General features: G+C 48.1%; 1 protein-coding gene across 1 annotated transcript in view; it reads right to left on the reverse strand.

Annotated features, from left to right (window-relative positions):
* RARA (retinoic acid receptor alpha) overlaps positions 1–16855 on the reverse strand; it is a 197538-nt gene extending 180683 nt beyond the window's left edge. The window contains exons 1-2 of the mRNA XM_035135758.3: positions 16709–16855; positions 16458–16547 (exon numbers count right to left, since the gene is read on the reverse strand). The gene's annotated coding sequence lies outside the window, so the exon portion shown is untranslated. The remainder of the gene's footprint in view (positions 1–16457; positions 16548–16708) is intronic.
* Between the last annotated feature and the right edge of the window lie 4337 nt (positions 16856–21192).

Genomic DNA, 21192 nt, shown 5'->3' on the forward strand with positions numbered 1-21192 from the left:
CCCAAATACGGGAGGCGGGTGGCGCTGTGGGTTAAACCACAGAGCCTAGGGCTTGCCGATCAGAAGGTCGGCAGTTTGAATCCCGGTCCCAGCTCCTGCCAACCTAGCAGTTCGAAAGCACCTCAAAGTGTAAATAGATGAATAGGGACCGCTCCAGCAGGAAGGTAAACGGCGTTTCCGTGTGCTGCTCTGGTTCGCCAGAAGCAGCTTTGTCATGCTGGCCACATGACCTGGAAGCTGTATGCCGGCTCCCTCGGCCAATAACACGAGATGAGTGCCGCAACCCCAGAGTCGGTCACGACTGGACCTAATGGTCAGGGGTCCCTTTACGTTTACCTAACCCAAATACATATTTGAAAGAAAGAAAAAGAACAATTGAAGTCTAACGCAAGTCTAGCAGCAGAGTAAAAAAAAAAACAAGCAGGATGTCAAATTTTACATTCATTTATTTATTATCCCATTAATACCCCTACCTTTCCTCCAATTAGCCCAAGGTGGCATATATGGTTCTTCCCTTCCTCATCTTATCCACACAACAACCCTGTGAGGTAGGGTTTGGGGCTGAGAAAAAGTGATTGGCCCAAGGTCACCTAGTGAGCTTCATGGCTAAGGGAGGATTTGAACCCTGATCTTCCAGGTCGTAGTCCAGCATTCTTTAACCACTATATACCAGAATGGCTATCAAAGGCTTGTGGGAATAAAACAAATTTGATCTGGCACCTAAAAGAGAAAAGAATAAGCTACAAGCAAAATGTCTCTTGAGAAGGTGTTCCACAATCTACAGCAGGGCCTCTAATCAACAGCAGGCAGGCAGATCCAAGATAGAAGATGGTCCTTCAGATACCCTTGTCCTACTCTGTTTTGGACTACCATTTTCCAGTTTGCACCCAGAACCATGCTGGTTGCTAAGTTAGGGTAATTGCATAGTGGCAAAATATATTCAGTCTATTCTAACCACCCCAAGTTTGACCACCAGCTGATGTTTCTGCATCCATGTACAAAACCTTGTGGTAATGTTAACTGGGCCTTTCCAATGTGTGCCATTGTAGCAAGATTCCCCCTCTACTCCCAAGTAGTGTTGTTTTTAGGATGGCATGATGTGAGTAGGAACTATCAGGTTATGACAACACCAGAAAACCTGTCCTTTGGGGTCAACATTGCATTTGGAAACAAGTGGAACGAGAAAAACCGTTGGTTCGCGTAATCCAGTAGCGTCAGGTACTTTTTGCAGTGGTCTCAGCAAAAGGGGGTTTTAAGAAATCCCCGCTACCCGAGATCCTTGTCTGACGAGAGATGCCAGGGGCTAATTGAAATGATGTGCTCTGCCACTGAGTTTCCCCACCCACCTACCCACCCCTTAAACCTGTTGGCTAAAAGCAGGAAGTGAGATGGGAAAATGTTCTTTTATCTCACCCCACCCCCCCACCCCCAAAGCTGCTTTGGTTCTGAAACAATCGTTTCCCCATCTTGCCAATGCACTTTCGCGTTTGACTCTCTTTGCCAGCCCTCGGTACCCCTGCCTACTCAGTGTAAAGCTGTTATGCCAAAGAAAAAGGCTGCTATCTATGAAACCTATAGATTTATCTACCGGTACCTACTCCTAAGGTACAGTGGGGGCTGATGCCCAATGGTACAGGAGCAGGCAGAGAGGCCAGCAGTAGGCATATAGCTGTCAAGTTTTCCCTTTTCTCGTGAGGAAGCCTATTCAGCATAAGGGAATCTCCCTTTAAAAAAAAGGGAGAACTTGACAGCTATGGCAGTAGGCTAGAGCCACAGCCAACTAACTCATTGCAGTTCTTTTCCCCATCCCATTCCTTCCTGCACAGTTCCACAGGGGGCAACCCTGATGCTTAAAAGCTGCCAAGCAGTGCCACCCCCTGGACTAGATATAAGCAAGAACGTCAGGAAGGAAGAGGGCGTCTCAGGCCGGGCGGAGGGTGGTGGGGCAGGGCCCTCTTCGGCCTAACTAGTGGCCACTGTCAACACACCTCAGGAACATTGTCTCACTAAGTATGTCTTGGAGGAAAGGAAGTGTGTGTTCGGCACCCCCAACCCCAGTCCACTGCCTCTCTCCCCCCCCCATTTTCACCCCACAAGAGGCACTGCACCGCCCGGGGACTCCCTAGGGCAGAGCCAGTCTCCATAGCAACGAGATGGAGGATTGGAGGATGTGCCAAGCAGCTGGCACACAAGCCATGCTCCTTGAAGAGGCCAGAATCCTGATCTGAACCTGGCGCACATTTCCCTCCCTCCGTGGCAGCCTCTTATGCTGCCGAGCACGTACCACACACACACACTAGGGACCGTAGACTATAAATAGCCACTGGGGGGGTGTTATCTGCTTAGTCGTGGAGGGTGTGGAGGGAACGCGCGCAGCTCATCCGGGGAGGGAAGAAGCAGCCAGGACTCCTCCTGGGTTCTCCCGGCAGCTCTGGGAGAGAAGCGGAATAATGGATTACAGCGAGGCATGCAGGAGCTGGGATTTGGGAGTGCTCTGGAGTAGGTGGAATCGGTAAGAGCAAAGGGCCCTGGGAGCAAAGTCACCTTTGGAAATACCTGTCCAGGGGGACAGAGCGAAGGATTCTGGGGACAATACTTCTGCTTCCCCCAAGGACGTAGAGTTGTAGAAACAGATCTAGAAAACTAGATCGGGAGCGGCCGCCGAGACCACATTGGCTCCCAGTACGAGACCTATATTGGCTCCCAGTACGTTTCCGAGCACAATTCAAAGTGTTGGTGCTGACCTTTAAAGCCTATATGGCCTCGGTCCTGTATACCTGAAGGAGTGTCTCCACCCCCATTGTTCATCCCGGACACTGAGATCCAGCGCCGAGGGCCTTCTGGCGGTTCCCTCACTGCGAGAAGCAAAGCTACAGGGAACCAGGCAGAGGGCCTTTTCGGTAGTGGCGCCCGCCCTGTGGAACGCCCTCCCATCGGAGGTCAAAGCGATAAACAACTACCTGACATTTAGAAAACACCTAAAGGCAGCCCTGTTTAGGGAAGTTTTTAATCTGTGATATTTTAATGTATTTTGCTATTTTTTGGAAGCCACCCAGAGTGGTGGGGGAAACCCAGCCAGATGGGCGGGGTATAAATAAATAAATAAATAAATAAATAATAATTTAAAAAACTGGAACTTCATGATCCTGGGAGAACCTAAATGGAGGGGGCTTTTCCCGAATCCCCTGGAAAGCAAATGTGATCTATTGGGCTAGGGCAGGCATCCCCAAACTCCGGCCCTCCAGATGTTTTGGCCTACAACTCCCATGATCCCTAGCTAACAGGACCAGTGGTCGGGGAAGATGGGAATTGTAGTCCAAAACATCTGGAGGACCAGAGTTTGGGGATGCCTGGGCTAGAGTAAGGGCTGAAATTTTTTTTGGGGGGGGGGGAGAGCAAGTGATTCAACGCAAACTATTCTGAAAGCCCAGGAAATTTTGATAGGTAGAAGAGAAAGCCTCACATTCCTGGAAAGAGGGGCTATACTGGATGGTCCTATTTGAAAAAGGGCTCCCCCCCTCCCCCACCTGGACAGCCATTAGTTAATCCTTGGCTAGGAAATCTCCCCAGGGCCCCCGCTCCAATCAGGCTCCAAGCCACAACCTTTGCTCATTGCCAAGTTGGCGAAAGGTCAGCGAGACATCAGCAGTTTGCCAGCGGGAAGGGGAGGGGTAGCCCTGGTACAGGGGAGCCAGGCCTGGGTTTCAGTCCACTATGGCCTGAGGAGGCCATGGAACCCCAAACAACACTCATGAAGAATTGGACATCGCACCGCATGTTGGTTGGTAGGTGCTGGTTGTGTCCGGCACACACTGCGCTCTCACCCTTGTCCACACCCAGGGTGTCTACCCCAAAACAGTTCTCTCTTATACTGAGTAATGGCGACACCCAGTGGCAACTCTGCTTTATCACAGCACCAACCCACTTTCTCCCGCACCTTCAGATATTGCTGTCTCTCAGTCCAGGTTTTTATGTTCTTTTATTACTAGGTTTAATGTGCCAGGGCTAAATCCCGCTATCAAGCTCAATTCCCTAATATCAGCAAGTCAAGTCTAGCTCCCCCAAATGTCCAAGTGGCTGGTGTCCGATTCAATAGAAGAACACTCTATATATGCTCAGAGACAACTATTTTGCGTATTTCTAGCTTAAAAGAGACAGCCTTGGTTGGCAAGGCTCGCAATTTTGAAGGTCGAGATCTTACTTCCCCAGTCAGTTCACTAGAAAGGAAATAATTAAGCATGATTTGGTTATTATTCTAGCTGCACAAGAAAACACAGATAGTAGATAACTATATTCCTCCGGGTCTTGGAGGGGAAATAAATAACCTGTGTATTTATGCACAACAATAGGAGACACCTCGGAAATCATCTCTAGCAGGCAGCAGGAGAACTCCTGCTCCAGAAGAAACAATGCAAATTGTTGTGAAATTTCCCAAATAACACACTGAAATGAATGAAGTGTGTGTGCATGTGTGTATAGAGGGAAAACCAGGAGTTGACTTTGGTGTGAAAAGACTGAGCACTCTACTCCATCCCGATATTCAGAACAAGTCCATGGGCTCAGAATGTGTTATTTCTAAATGGATTTATTCTCCAACAAGCACTGGTTGGTGGATCTTGGTGGTCTAGTTAAAAAAAGCAACAGTAGATCCTACAAGCCTGAAGTCCTCCCACCTCTGGGTGAAGGCAGATTAAATGATATAAAAGAAACTGATGAGCAAGGGAAAGCCTGTTTCTTGCAAAGCCTCAGAGGCAAATTGCTATATTTCTTTGCCACTACAGTTCCCAGGATGCTTTGAGGGAAGCCGTGAACTTTCAATGTACGGTATGGCAGTGACCTGAATGCAGGAGAAAAGAGGTGCTTTCCACGACAGCCTCTTTGTTCCTCAACTCTCTGCTTATTGCCCAACCTCCTTCCTACACCAGCTGCCCAGCACCCATCCCACCTGAGAGGGGATGCTTCTCTTGTAAACCACTGGAACTCCCCACTGCAGGAGGCAGTGGTGCCTGGGCTCAGAAACAGCGCAGGGCCTCGCCTTCCAAGTATCCAAACCCAATTTCCTCTCCTTCGAACTTTCAGCACCTAAAGGTAGACTCTATAGCAGGCATCTCCAAACTGCGGCCCTCCAGATGTTTTGGCCTACAACTCCCATGATCCCTAGCTAACAGGACCAGTGGTCAGGGATGATGGGAATTGTAGTCCAAAACATCTGGAGGGTCGAAGTTTGGGGATGCCTGCTCTATAGCATTCTATAACCAAGTAGTCAGGGCAAGCCTTCCCCCTTTAAGATCAGTCTGCACACAAAACATACATTTCCTTTCGTACCATGCCTCCCACCCCACCCGTTCCCCACTCTCTCTGTCAATTTCTGGCCTTAAAAGCCAACATAGTATTTTCTCAGCTGTCAGATCTGATTAGCTCACACAGACATTCAATTGGTCGGTTGAAACCACAGGGACACAGAAGCGGGCAGCCGAGCAGGAGGGTGGGGGGGAGGAGGACAGGATAACTGGCATCTCATCCCTCCCCTCCCGCTTCGCATTCATTCTTTCTATCACAAGAAGACGCAGAGCTTTGACCTTCCAAGGAAGGGAGTTTGGCACCCAAGAGGACACCCTCTACACAGCCTCCACTTAGCACTAGTGGCGAGAGGAGGATTGCTCCACATCAAGGGAGGAGGAGGTGGTGGAAAGAGCCAGGACTTTGCAAGCCCTTTCCCCTCCAACACACTCTCAGGCACAGAAAAGAGGGGAAAGTGGGTCATGGAAGGAGGAGAGCTGGGGGAAAAAAGGCCACCACCCAGCTCAGCCACACTCCCCTCCTCGCTTTGGACCACTCTTTGAGATCTGACCATCAGCGGTGGCTGCTGCTCTTTGGGGATGTTGGGGCAGAAGGCAGGGAGACAGGCAGGCCAGAGAGCCACAGCCAATAACAATGCAGAACCTGAGCTAATGAGAACAAGACACAAACAATTCTACTTTTCGTCCCCATCCTCATCTTCCTGCCTGTTGAGTTCCACAGCAAGATTAAGGAGGGGGGGAAGCTGGCAGCCAGGACAACCTTTTGGACTGGTTGGAATAATAAATAATAATAATAATAATAATAATAATAATAATAATAATAATAATTTATTATTTATACCCCGCCCATCTGGCTGGGTTTCCCCAGCCACTCTGGGCGGCTTCCAACAGAAAAATAAAATAAAATAATTGATTAAACATTAAAAGCCTCCCTAAGTAAACAGGGCTGCCTTCAGATGTCTTCTAAAAATCTGGTAGCTGTTTTTCTCTTTGACATCTGATGGGAGGGCGGGTGCCACTACCGAGAAGGCCCTCTGCCTGGTTCCCTGCAACTTGGCTTCTCGCAACGAGGGAACCGCCAGAAGGTCCTCGGTACTGGACCTAAGTGTCCGGGCAGAACGATGGGGATGGAGACGCTCCTTCAGGTATACTGGACCAAGGCCATTTAGGGCTTTAAAGGTCAGCGCCAACACTTTGAATTGTGTTCGGAAACCTACTGGAAGTAAGGAGATAGATGGGCTTGGAGGAATCAAGCGTGAGGTGGGTGGGGCAGGGCTCCCTTTGCCTCAATGGATCAGCCCCCGTTGCAGCAGTACACATCCCTTCATTGCTACAGCATCGCCTGGCGAGTTTCATGCCCGAATAAGCCACGGAAGAGCAAGGACCACAACTGGGATTTTCCTCGCTGCCTCGGACAGAAAGCCTTTTCAACGGAGCTTGGTCAGGCACGCTCAAGATGAGGGTTACATCCAGAGCCAGGATTCAGTTCTGAAACGTGTGAAATCGTGAGCACACATCTTCAGAGTGTGGCCCACAGGAACCCCAGCTTATTCCACTCAGAGCACAAATACCACCATGGCTGCAGCCACTGAGACACAGCTGGAGGTTACTGGAGAAAGGTTTCAAGACAGAAGACTCTTTTTCACAATCAACTTTGTCTTACTTTCTGGCGGAAACTATTGCTAATGCTTTATTGACTTGCTTTTCTCAGCGACAGGCAGCGCAACAGAAAAAGATTCATTCGGTTTTGAAAACCAGCAGCAGAAGAAAGCTCCATTAAGAGTTTCAACTACTGAATAGAGTTCAGATGTTTTGGACTACAACTCCCATCTCTCTCAGCCAGCTCAGGCTGCTGTGATCTATAGTCCAAAAAGGCCTGGAGGGGACCGGGGTGGGGAATACTGACCTGTAAGGCTTTCTGGGGAATATGTTTGTGAAACCGCACAGCCCACACTCCATGCAACGCAACCAAGATAGTAATACCGATTGTGAGCTGGCATGCAGCCATCCTTCAGTCTTCCTGATGCTGAAGGGAGGAACGTCCCTAGGGCTCCTGCAGAGTCCAGAGGCCTCAGAGGTGTCTTTCTCTCCAGAGCTGGGAAGACTGAAAGATGGACGCCTACTCTGCCAGCTCAGAAACTAGCACCTTGTGTTTAGCAGCAGTGGACCCAAGTGATGCTTGGGAGCGGCAACATGGGAGAGGCCACCTCTGAGTCAGCCACTGCTAGTGAACCAGGTGCAGGGGGGATGGGGGTGGCCCACAAGCCTTCAGTATGCCGGCTCTGTCCTATGGAAACAGGAATATACAGAAGAGCTAAGTACGTCCTATCGGCAGCGCTGAGGGCTTTCGCTTTGGGCCAGCTTTCAGCACTGGTGGATGGCCACAGAGGCACAGTTGCCTTTGTACAACAGTAGGCTAGTTGCTGCACAAAGTCACATCCTCCCCTCTGTCCAGGCACGCAAGATACATTTTGGGTGTTCTAGGACATATTCCAGCTAGGCAAAAGCACTCAGGAAAAGTGGGAAGGAGGGCTAGCAAGAGGGGAGTTCTGGGGAGAGTCCCAGGGGCCCCCCAGGCATATGACAGGACATGTCAGGGGAAGCGGTGGGTAGATTTTAATTCACTTAGGGCAGAATAAACACACACACACACACACACACTGAGGGTAACCCTAGCTGCATCCTGTCCCCAATGGCAGCACAAGGCCAACGTACAACTGGCCAAATGCATCAGGCCAACGCCATTTATTGATTAAATTTGTAAGCCTACCCTTTGCCAAAAGGTCCCCAGGACAGGTTACCAACCCCCCCCCAAAAAAAAACCACCCCCAATTTACACAAGTTCTAATTATATTGAAATCAAAGAATGAAACTACAAAATGAAGCAATAACCGAAACAAACAAAACAGTAGCAGAGAACAGCAATGCAAGAGGAGGGAATGTGGCCACTCAGTCTAAGACCTGGCTAAAAGAGGTTTCAGTGTATCTGAAGAAGTGTGCATGCACACGAAAGCTCATAGCTATGGCAAACTTAGTTGGTCTCTAAGGTGCTACTGGAAGGATTTATTATTTTTATTATTATTTGTTTCGACTACGTCAGACCAACACGGCTACCTACCTGCAACTTATCCTAACCTGGATGCTTTGCACTGGCTTGCATACCTGTCTACTGGAGTTTTAAGGTGGTGTAAAATTAACGTGCACGTAGACATGCGAAGGAGAGGTGTTTGGATGGCTGACAATGGTTTGGAATTACACACACACAAAAATCACTTTGTCCGTCTCCCTGTATGTTCTTGCATGTTCTTGGTGCAGGCCAAGGTGGAAAGCTATAGGTTTCAAAGGGGTACAGTACTTGAATTCAGGTCTTAGAGAAATATGTCCCCTACCATAAATCCCACAAATGACTGCAGGGTTTTTTTGGGGGGGGGAGGCAGTCAAAGACCCCCTTATTTGGCAAGTGCAGTGGATCCCTGGGACTGCGGGAGCTGCTAAATAACATAAAACATGTACAAAAATGTTCAGTTTCTGTTAATTGGTTCTCATGGGAAACTTACAGATTTTTGCTTCATACAATTAACTCAAGGCAGTGTCAATTTACTTTTGGCAGAAAGCCAAGGTCTGCCTGGCCTGGAAACTACTCTCTGATTGGTTAATGACCAGCACTGAACTCTGTTATCTAGGAATGCTAGCACAGTTGTTTCTTGTTGGGTGTTAGGAGTAGGAGTGCTGCGTATGGTTGGAAAGAGAGAGACAGAGAGGATTTATTTTGCTTTGCTTTGTATGCAGAAACTCTGCTGCTTTTATTTTCTTTTAATAAATCCTGTAAATAGTTATTCTGTGTCTAGCCGACTAGTCATTTCCACCTCAACTAGCTTCTGCGCTGTGCAGGATAACTCTGCTACGTTTGGGCTAAAGCCACTAGAGCTATGCCTGACACTTCAAAAGCCCTGCGGAGTCAGGCCAAAGGCCTCTCTAGTCCAGCGTCCTGTTCTCACAGTGGCCTACTAGATGCCTATGGGAGGCTCTCACACAGAACCTAACTGCACTAACCCCACTAACGCTTTCCTAGCAATTGGCATTCAGAGATATGCTGCCTCTGAAAGTGGAGATGGAATCAAGCCATCATCGCTAGTAGCCAATGAGAGCCTTATCATCCAGAAACTCGTTCCAATCTCCTTTTAAACCCATCCAATTTGGTGGGCATCACATCGTCCCATAGGAGTGAATGCCATGGTTTTAAGTTTGCATAGTGGGGAAAAAGAAGTACTTTCCTTTGTCTTTTCTGAGTCTTCCAACAGGTGGTTAAAGGTAAAGGGACCCCTGACCATTAGGTCCAGTCGTGACCGACTCTAGGGTTGCGCGCTCATCTCGCATTATTGGCCGAGGGAGCCGGCGTATAGCTTCCAGGTCATGTGGCCAGCATGACAAAGCCGCTTCTGGCAAACCAGAGCAGCACATGGAAACGCCGTTTACCTTCCCGCTGTAGCGGTTCCTATTTATCTACTTGCATTTTGATGTGCTTTCGAACTGCTAGGTTGGCAGGAGCTGGGACCGAGCAACGGGAGCTCACCCTGTCACAGGGATTCGAACCACTGACCTTCTAATCAGCAAACAGGCCCCCTGGCTGACCTGTGGAACCTGCAGAAGCTGTTGAACTCTCAATTCCCCTCAGTACATGGTGGGATGTACATTTATTGGAAGGGATTAATTCTGTAGGAATAGCTAACTGGTGACCCTCCAGAAGTTATTATAATAATAATTTTATAATAATAATAATAATTTATTATTTCTACCCCGCCCATCTGGCTGCTAAATGACAGCTCAAGGCAGCCCTATTCAGAATCTCCAATGGTCAGGGATGATGGGAGTTGTAGTCCACAACATGTGGACGGCCACAGGTCCGCTGCCTCTATGATAACAGCTGCCCTTCCAGGCTCCCCACTCTCAGCCATCCCTATCACTTATGTTTTCTCTATATTCCACTGACAAAAGCAGCCAGGCCTCTTTGCTTCCCCCCATCTTCATGACCCAGATTTGCCGCTAGCAGCTTGTGGCTTCGCAGGATGATGATGACAACACGGAGGAGGAGGAGGAGGAGGAGGAGGAGGAGGAGGAGGAGGAGGAGGAGGAGGAGGAGGAGAGGAAGCTTCTGCCGCTGTCAGCGGAGGGATAAATAAATGCACAGGAGCACCCTCCCAGCCAGCTGGGGCAGGACACAGACACCATCACACTATCCACAAAACAACAGTTTGGAGCTGGCTGTAGCTAGTCCACTTTGCAAGGGTGGAGGGACTGGCGGGGGGGGGGGGGAGGCGCAGGTAAGGCCCTCCATGCGCACATGTGGCAACCACCACAATACAAAGGATGCTGAGAAGTGGACTTTCTGTTTGTGTAAGCTGATGAAGCCACAGGTCACTTGGCAGAGTGAAGAAACAGGGTCAAAAGAGGCCATCACTCACAGTTCTGGCTTTCTGTAGAGTCCCTTCACAAACACATAGACAACTGCGATAAGTCAAGCATCAAATAATTTTTTTTAAAAACGAACCTATATACTGCCCATAGCTGCCAAGTTATCCCTTTTTTTAAGGGATTTTCCCTTATGCTGAATAGGCTTCCTCGCGAGAAAAGGGAAAACTTGGCAGCTATGATACTGCCTCCTTTCCAGGGAACTCAAGACAGCTGGCAAGTCAAAGCACCAAAAACAATATTTCAAATGTGAAGCAATTTACAAGGGACACCCAGTTATATTAAAAAGCACCTCAAAATCATCCACGCTAATAATTCAAACACAACCAAGCGCCAAAAAAAAGAACAACATTGAAAACATGTCTTCACCAGCCACCTAAAACCACATAGTGACGAAGCACGGCACACCTTGCTTGGCAAGGCAAAGCTATGAGAAATCCAGTGATTTTTCATGTAGAAGTGAATCAGTGCGCTTCCAGGTTGTCACTACTTTGGGGGGTCAGATTCCGACAAATTCGGGTTGAGCAATTAAAGCTGATTTGGCATCCTTGCACAACAAGCCCACTCTCACTCCCCCACAAAGAAATCCCAACCTTCCTTCTTCTGCAATATGTCAAGTGATGGGAAAACTGCACTGGAAAGTGTGAGATAACAATTGCTTAACCTCCCCGGAGGTTCAATAAATAGCCAGTGCTGTCTAGCCTTCCCGCAAACTTTATGCAAACGAACCGGGTTGACTGGTCGATAAACAGATTGCCTAGAAGTGACCTATGTTTAAAGAGTGGAAGTTGGAGGAGCTCTGATTTGTAGGTTCTTCCCACTTCTCTAAGGAGCCATTACCATCTCCTCCATCCCCCCAACCAAGAAGAAGAGTTTGGACTTGATATCCTGCTTCATCACTACCCTAAGGAGTCTCAAACAAAGGACGCAGGTGGCGCTGTGGGTTAAACCACTGAGCCTAGGGCTTGCTGATCAGAAGGTCGACGGTTCGAATCCCTGCAACGAGGTGAGCTCCCGTTGCTTGGTCCCAGCTCCTGCCAACCTAGCAGTTCGAAAGCACGTCAAAATGCAAGTAGATAAATACAGCGGGAAGGCAAATGGCGTTTCTATGTGCTGCTCTGGTTCACCAGAAGCGGCTTTGTCATGCTGGCCACATGACCTGGAAGCTACACGCCGGCTCCTTCGGCCAATAACGCGAGATGAGCGCCGCAACCCCAGAGTCGGTCACGACTGAACCTAATGGTCAGGGGTCCCTTTACCTTTACCTTTAAGGAGTCTCAAAGCGCTAACAATCTCCTTTCCCTTCCTCCCCCACAACAAACACCCTGTGAGGTGAGTGAGGCTGAGAGACTTCAGAGAAGTGACTAGCCCAAGTTCACCCAGGAGCTGCATGTGGAGGAGTGGAGACGTGAACCCGGTTCACCAGATTACAAGTCCACTGCTCTTAACCACTACACCACGCTGGCTCAAAATATGATAGAAGCAGGGGGTAAGAAGAAGATGGAGGCTTTCGATCATAACAATTTAGGGAAAAGACACACACCAGATGTTCTGATCAGAACCACAAGCTCATGTCACTATTACAGGTTTATCTACACGTCACAGAGGTAGAGTATCATAACACAGACTTCAGCAGACATTGCAAAAAATTATGGAAAGAGAAGATTGGTGAAGCCAAAAGCCAACCCTCAACATTCCCGTTCAACCAACACCCCCCACCCCAAACAACTGAAGTTTTTCAGTTATGTATTCTCAGCTACTGACTTTCTTCCACCACCACCCCAAAAAAACTATTTGTCCTTAGCATCTAGGCTTCAGAGGTATGATGTTCCTGCAATGGAATCTCCATTAGCTGCCATAGCAAATAGCCACTGGTACAATTTTATATTATCCTTAAGAAAGGATATCTTAAGCAGGGGCCTTCACCATTTCTCAGGGTAGCTGTTGATAAGAATATAAGTTACAGAAAGAAAAGCTTCACTTTAGCCATCCTGGGGGAGAAACAGCAGCTTCACTGGGTGACCTTGGATTCTTGCATTATGAGGGAGAGAAAATTGATCCGTTTACTATAATTTGCATACGCTCACCCAATAACACTGCTTTCCGTATAGCTCACAAACCTAGAAGTATAAAATACTATGGAAATACATCATAAAATAACCGTATCATAAAATTGCTTGCAGAATTAAAAAAAATAAAAATAAATTAAGAAGAGACAATAAAACCAGATGGTCAAAGAAAATGTTACACAGCAGATAAACAGTGGTTCAAAACAGTAAAATCATAGTTGATTGTGTTTGGTTAAGTAAGAACTGGGAGATTTTTTTTTAAAAAAAGTCTAGCACCAGAATGCTCATAAAGAAGGCACCAGGTATGCCTCTGTGGGGAGAAGCCAACATTCTGTGTTTTGATATTTTACATAACAGCAAACCACAAAATATTACAATCATGGACTTTGGTTTATAGCGGCAGTTATAAACCGCAAAACGTCAGATGACATTTCCTAGAGAACGCAAGATCTGAATTGAAGAAGGATTCACATTACAGTACTACATTTCTGTGATATTTTCAAAGCCAGAGAAGAGGTGCCACCACGGAAAAGGCCCTTTCTCTCTCTTTCTCTCACTTTACTTGCTGAAGGCACCCAGCGCAAGGCCTCTCCCTCTTTCCTTCCTTCTTTCTTTTTTTCTCCCCCATATTTCATCTTGTTCTCCCTTCATATTATTTGCTGTTGCCTCTCCCTAACCCCAGAACTCCAAAAGTCCCAAATTATTTAGCCATTCCTTTAGCAACCACGTTCCTTCTAGATGCCTTGGAATACAGTTTCCATCAACTCCAACCAGTACTACCAGAGAATAACCCCTATGGTGTTCTTCTATTTTGCTGAAAGCCACTCAGAGTGGCTGGGGCAACCCAGTCAGATGGGTGGCATACTGGTAGTAGTAGTAGTAATAATAATAATAATAATAATAATAATAATAATAATAATATCTGCCCGGACACTGAGGTCCAGTACCGAGGGCCTTCTGGTGGTTCCCTCGTTGCGAGAAGCCAAGTTGCAGGGAACCAGGCAGAGGGCCTTCTCGGTGGTGGCGAGCCCTGTTTAGGGAGGCTTTTAATGTTTAATAGATTATTTTATTTCATTTTTCTGTTGTAAGCCACCCAGAGTGGCTGGGGAAACCCAGCCAGATGGGCGGGGTATAAATAATAAATTATTATTATTATTATTATTATTATTATTATTATTATTATTATTTTATTGACTCCTGGGGATTATTTTGATTTTTCTTTCCTGCTAGGAAGCCCCTAGTACAAATTTGTGAGTTTGGGAAACATTACAAATAATATGGTGCTAGTTTTTTTGGGGGGGGTTGTATGTGGGGGGGGGGGCAGAGTATGAAGCCAGGGTGTGTAGGTGGAAATTGGAGTACACACACTGAGCACAAACCAGGCCATTGTATAAGTCAGCACTTCTTGCAGACATTGTGTGTCTCGCCTTCCCATCTCACGAGGCTGAGTCATCTACAAAAATCACTTTTATTGGGCAATGTGTTTAGCACCTCTATCTTGGGTCGCCTTGCAAAAAACCCTACAAAGAGTGGGGCATAACTAATCGGGCATTTTGCAGATGAGGTAACTGGAGCCAAGCCATTTTGCTGCCTGAGGCAAAGGTGAAGGTTGCAGCACTGCTCCCCCTCCTGCATATCTTACATCCAGAAGCCAACCGAACTAGCAGCTGAATCTTCTAACACTGGCGATGGGGACCACCCCTAAGGGAAGCGGGCTAGTTTAGCAGGGTGCGGCACAACAGCGCTTTCCTACAACCCCTCAGTGCTGCTCTCTGCCTCCACAACGTCTGCCACCTGAGCCAGCTACCTCATTCTGTCTAATGGAAGGGCTGGCCCTGACTGAGGCCAGCAGAGGGGGCCTGCCCAATGGCATCAGCAATCTATGATGAGAAATGGATTTGAACCCATTCAACACAGCCAATAAAAATACGCAGGCCTCCACCTGTACAACACATTTAAAGCAGTGCGGTACAATTTTAAGCAGTCGTGGATCTTCTCCCCACACTCCAAAAATAATAATAGAATATTGGGAACTGTAGTTTGTTAAGCTTTCTGAGAGATGATAGGAGACTGTTATTCCCCTCACAGAACTAGCCTACAGTTTCCAAAGTGTTTTAATAGTCAATCCCTCTTCCCAGGGAACTCTGAGAATCGTAGCTCCGTAAGAGGAACAGGGGTCTCCTAAGCACTCTCAGCCCCCTTAAGGTTCTCTGGGAGAAGATCCACAACTGTTAAAAATTGTATGATAGTGTTTTAAAACATATACAGTGGTGCCTCACAAGACGAATTTAATTCGTTCCACGAGTCAATTCGTTTTGCGAAAAATTCGTCTTGCGAATCGCAGTATCCCATAGGAATGCATTGAAATTTCTTTTTTTTTTTTTGCCCATAGGAATGCATTAATTAAATTTCAATGCATTCCTATGGGAAACCGCGATTCGCAACATGAATTTTTCACAAAACGAATTCATCTTGCGAGTCACCATCAGATCACAAGACGCATTCGTCTTGCGAAAAATTCGTCTTGCAGGGCATTCGTCTTGAGAGGTACCACTGTATAGGGCAAATGGGGCTCAAGTGAGGTCTAAGTAGCTTAGGAGTTGGTCATGGGAGCTTGATCAACAGCTGCTAACTTGCCATGTGGGACACTGGCCTCAAGCTCCCCATCTGAAAGGGGGTGACTAATCTGTCACCCTACAGACACATTTGAACTACAACTCCCATCAACCCTAGCCATGCTGGCTAGGACTCATGGGAGCTGTAGTTCAGCAACACCTAGAGGGCTACAGGCTAGCCACTCCTATGATTTTTTTTTCTTCCTTTTTAATGTACCGGTACATCTTTTCCAGTGTTAGAAACTTGAGATACGAAAGCTTGGAGCTAAATGGCACCTTAAACCTGGGTTATGGGAGCAGCAACGGAATGTTTAGGCATGCTTTTTTATAGCAAGAATATAAAGCTGAAAATGAATGAACTGCAGCTAAAATATGATGTTCATTTTTCACATGGGTCTAGTCCTTCCCCTGCCCACCCCCCCTATTCTTAAGAGGGTCTCTTCTCCAGTCTTCAGAGAGTAGCTGGAAGTGGGGAGGCAGAAAAAGGTCCCCCTTTCCTTCCATTCTGCAGTTTTAATCTGAAATTTTAGGCGCAGTACTGAGCCCAGAGCTCAGAAACTGCTTGTGCTAATGAAATTCCACTTCGCAAAATGCGTCCAGAAATATGGGAGTTTCGAACACCGATCTTGCCGTACCTCCCAAGCGTGTGCATGAGGCTACTATCCCCACCCCAGTCTATTGAGAGACCATGAGCTGCCCCAAGGCACCATGAATGGACGAGCGGCATTTGAACCCAGTTCTAAGGTCAACTCCCCACCATAACTGCCACCAGCCTGGACACTTGTTTTTCTCAGCACCAACCTTAGGAAAAACTATAGGTGCTAAGCAAAGTTCTCAACACCAAACACACCTGAGTTCCCAGGAGGGGAAATCCCCAAAAACATTATCCCAACTAAACCGAGGATGATCTATCGGATTCCCTGCTGAAAGGGGATTCCATGGCTGAATTTAAAGGGGAGGAGGAGAGGGAATTGACGCAAAAGTGGAGCGATTCAGCTACTCACCTCCCGTGCGCAACTTTTAAGCGGGAAGAGGTCTCTGCAGGGCCAGCATCTGCGGACTGGAAATAGGGGATGCCCTGTGGGCTGTGGAAGCTAATATCAGACAAGAGGGGGGAGAAGCAAGGTTTAAAACATTTTTTTTAATGGCAAAGCATTCTCTTTGTACCTTTAATGCAGCGAGGGATATATTATTTTAGCGGGGAGGGTTGGCATGTGAGAGGAGCGAGAGACACAGAGCTGAGCTTTCTTTTTACCTTATCCGGGTCCAGGGAGCCGGGTCTCCTCAGGTCCTGGGGGAAGCCCTCCTTTGGTGGCGGGCAGGATTCCCCCTCTGTCTCGCTCAGCGCATGGACTGTCTGCACACGCTGCAAGGCGAAGTCCGCTCCCTCTGGGTCCTAACACCCTCCTCTCCCTCGCCCAGGCCCCTCTGCGCTCCCCACAGCTGCGACGACGGGGCGGCGAAACGACGCCGCGCCGGGTTTGTTTGGAAACTTCCAATTCGGCGCCAAAGGTCGCTCGGGAAGAGACGCGGCGGGGCAGGGCAAGGGAGAGTCCAAAGTTCGCTGCCACAATCCAGAGTCGGAAATCGATAGGAGGAGGAGGTGCTGCAGCTGCTGCTGCTGCTGCAACTACAACCGAATTTGCAGGCTGGCTTAGGAGGCAAGCGGAGCAAGCGGCGTTTCCTCTGGGCGGGATCCACCTCGGAAGGGACGCCGCCGCTCCGCGCATTATTCGCCCCTCGGAGCGAATCCGAAGGCTTACTTGCTTATTCAATTGCATGCGGACGCCGCCTTTCCTCCAGGGGGCTCGAGGCGGCGCACATAATGTTCTTCTGCTCCCCATTTTACCCGCACAACAAGCCCCTGAAGTAACTTAAGCTGAGAGTTGAGTGGCCGTCGCCCAGGGAGCTTCATTGGCTGAGTGGGGACATTTGAACCCAGGTCTCACAGGTGGAGTAACGGGTGGGAGGAGCTCACACAAATTCGAAACAAAGCACCATTTCAGCATTTTTTGGTTGTCTCCAATGGTTTAAAAACGTTTTTTTAAATGAAATTCGTATTGGCATGGTGGTTTATTTAAAAAAAAATACCCAACAACAATAATAATATATTTGTACCCTGCCCATCTGAGTGGGTCATCCTATAAAAACAGAATTAAACATTAAAAGCTTCCCCAAACAGGGCTGCCTTCAGGTGTCTTCTAAAGGTTGCATAGTTACTTATCTCTTTGACATCTGATGGGAAGGCGCTCTATAGGGTGGGCACCACCACCAAGAAGGCCCTCTACCTGGTTTCCTGTAGTACTAGTAGTAATAAATTAAATTTAGCACTGTCAGTGGAAAGCTATTGCAAAGGGGACCCTGCCCCACCATTATAGCCCAATATGGCAAATGGGGCCCTGCTTCACTGGCCTCAGCCAGCCTTCGCCTGCCTGCCTTCTGATTTTCAGGGGTTGGCTCTGCATGCCAGCTTCCTCTTCCCAGTTTTGCTCTCGTAAAACTCAGCAGGCAGAACAATACTTAGTGGGCTCCATGCCCTTGGCCCTGCAAGTCTTAATGGGCACCAGCCCTCCACTGCCCGATACCTATTTAAAACATGGATTAGTCAGTGGGAGATTTCTGTAACTGAATTTTGATAAATTTGCATACAAGGAAGAACAGCAGTTTTGAAGAAAACACACACTTTCTTCGCCCTAAGGTGCACGCAGGAGTCACTGGGGCCATCATCTTAAGCCATGTACACACTTTTATCTCCTCCTCAAAAGAATTCGGGGCACTGTCGTCTGTTAGGGGTTGCTGGGATTTCTAACTGGCCCCGTCTGCAGAGCAGAGCAGCATTGTACCACCTGAAGGAGTCGTGACTTTCCCCCCAGGTGCTGAGATTTGTTCGGAGACTCCTTGGTCACAGGAGCATCAGTAATCACACAGTTCAAAGGAGGAGTTTACTCTTTTATTGGGGGGGGGGACTCATTTTCCGGAGGGTTGGTTGAGTGTCAAGCCTAACAAGCAGGGAAGCTCATTCCTGGTGGTCTTCCTCTGTGAAAACCACTTGCCGAAACTGACATTCCCCACCTCCTCACCAGGGCTTTTTCACCCCCATCGTTCTGCCGGGACACTGAGGTCCAGTGTCGAGGGTCTTCTGGCAGTTCCCTCACTGCGAGAAGCCAAGTTACAGGGAACCAGGCAGAGGGCCTTCTCAGTAGTGGCACCCGCCCTGTGGAATGCCCTCCCACCAGATGTCAAATAGAAAAACAACTACCAGACTTTTAGAAGACATCTGAAGGCAGCCCTGTTTAGGGAAGCTTTTAATCATAGAATCATAGAATCATAGAGTTGGAAGAGACCACAAGGGCCATCCAGTCCAACCCCCTGCCAAGCAGGAAACACCACCAAAGCATTCTTGACATATGGCTGTCAAGCCTCTGCTTAAAGACCTCCAAAGAAGGAGACTCCACCACACTCCTTGGTAGCAAATTCCACTGCCGAACAGCTCTTACTGTCAGGAAGTTCTTCCTAATGTTTAGGTGGAATCTTCTTTCTTGAAGTTTGAATCCGTTGCTCCGTGTCCGCTTCTCTGGAGCAGCAGAAAACAATCTTTCTCCCTCCTCTATATGACATCCTTTCATATATTTGAACATGGCTATCATATCACCCCTTAACCTTCTCTTCTCCAGGCTAAACATACCCAGCTCCCTAAGCCGTTCCTCATAAGGCATCGTTTCCAGGCCTTTGACCATTTTGGTTGCCCTCTTCTGGACACGTTCCAGCTTGTCAGTATCCTTCTTGAACTGTGGTGCCCAGAACTGGACACAGTACTCCAGGTGAGGTCTGACCAGAGCAGAATACAGTGGTACTATTACTTCCCTAGATCTAGATGCTATACTCCTATTGATGCAGCCCAGAATTGCATTGGCTTTTTTAGCTGCTGCATCACACTGCTGACTCATGTCAAGTCTGTGGTCTACCAAGACTCCTAGGTCCTTTTCACATGTACTGCTCTCAAGCCAGGTGTCACCCATCCTGTATTTGTGCCTTTCATTTTTTTGCCCAAGTGTAGTACCTTACATTTCTCTTGTTAAAATTCATCTTGTTTGCTTTGGCCCAGTTGTCTAATCTGTTAAGGTCATTTTGAAGTGTGATCCTGTCCTCTGGGGTATTAGCCACCCCTCCCAATTTGGTGTCGTCTGCAAACTTGCTCAGGATGCCCTCAAGCCCATCATCCAAGTCATTGATAAAGATGTTGAATAAGACTGGGCCCAAGACAGAACCCTGTGGCACCCCACTAGTCACTACTCCCCAGGATGAGGAGGAGCCATTGATGAGCACCCTTTGGGTTCGGTCAGTAAGCCAGTTACAAATCCACTGAATGGTAGCAATGTCTAGCCCGCATTTTACCAGCTTCTTTACAAGAATATCATGGGGCACCTTGTCAAAGGCCTTGCTGAAATCAAGATAGGCTATATCCACAGCATTCCCTTCATCTACCAGGCTTGTAATTCTGTCAAAAAATGAGATCAGATTAGTCTGACATGACTTATTTTTCAGAAACCCATTCTTTGTTGGAAGCTGCCCAGAGTGGCTGGGAAAACCCAGTCAGATGGGTGGGGTATAAATTATTATTATTATTATTATTATTATTATTATTATTATTATTATTCCAAGCAATTGGAGAATGTGTGCAGCCAACCTCTCCTCCAACCTGTTCTGGTTCTGGGGGACAAGGGTAAAGGGAAGCTTGTTGCAGCAGGAGAGAGACACCTATGATTTTTCACCAGCCTGACTCTTGGTCCCCCTCATCCCACTCTTCTGCCACAAACTCTCCCCTCTCACTAAGCCCTGTTACCTCCTCAACTTCCAACACTTCCTCCTCTTCTCCCCTCATTGTTGTCCCACCACAGCTCCCCGGACTCTGAGCCTTCTTCCCTTAGTGGTTCCCCAACTGGTTCCTCCCACCATTCATTCCTCTGTGTCCAGGCAGTCCACGACACACACCTACAGTTCCCAGAATTCCCTGGGAATTCACCACACCATCTATAAACATTATTTGGGAACGCCGAAATAAGAACCGCAGAAGCGGTTAAGCGCAGTAGTGCGGTGGAGCCAATGCTAATGGCAGGAAGAGCAAACTCATTCTAGTTTCGCCTCTGCTGAATTCCACACTGAAACAGAGGAGGAAGCAGAGAGTTAGGATTACCCCCTTGGAAGGGTCTTAATTAAGAATCCTGTCCCACCTTGTGCTGCCTGGGTGGGGGAGAGTTTATCCCCTTTTCTAGCACCCTGTTCACCGGTGATGGGAAAATAGGGGGGCACGTTGAAGGAGAATCACAATTCAGCCTTTTCTGAGCCTAGGGCTTGCCGATCAGAAGGTCGGCGGTTCGAATCCCTGCGACGGGGTGAGCTCCCGTTGCTCGGTCCCAGCTCCTGCCAACCTAGCAGTTCGAAAGCACGTCAAAATGCAAGTAGATAAATAGGAACCGCTACAGCGGGAAGGTAAACGGTGTTTCCGTGCGCTGCTCTGGTTTGCCAGAAGCGGCTTTGTCATGCTGGCCACATGACCTGGAAGCTATACGCCGGCTCCCTCGGCCAATAATGCGAGATGAGCACACAACCCGAGTCGGTCACGACTGGACCTAATGGTCAGGGGTACCTTTACCTTTAAGCAAGCGGGAAGGGCTGTGTTGGAGAACACCTGCTTTGCATGCAGAAGGGCTCAGGTTCAATCCCCAGCATCTCCAGGTA

This window comes from Zootoca vivipara, chromosome 12 (genome assembly GCF_965207765.1).
Source record: "Zootoca vivipara chromosome 12, rZooViv2.hap1.1, whole genome shotgun sequence".
NCBI classification, from domain to species: Eukaryota; Metazoa; Chordata; class Lepidosauria; order Squamata; family Lacertidae; genus Zootoca; species Zootoca vivipara.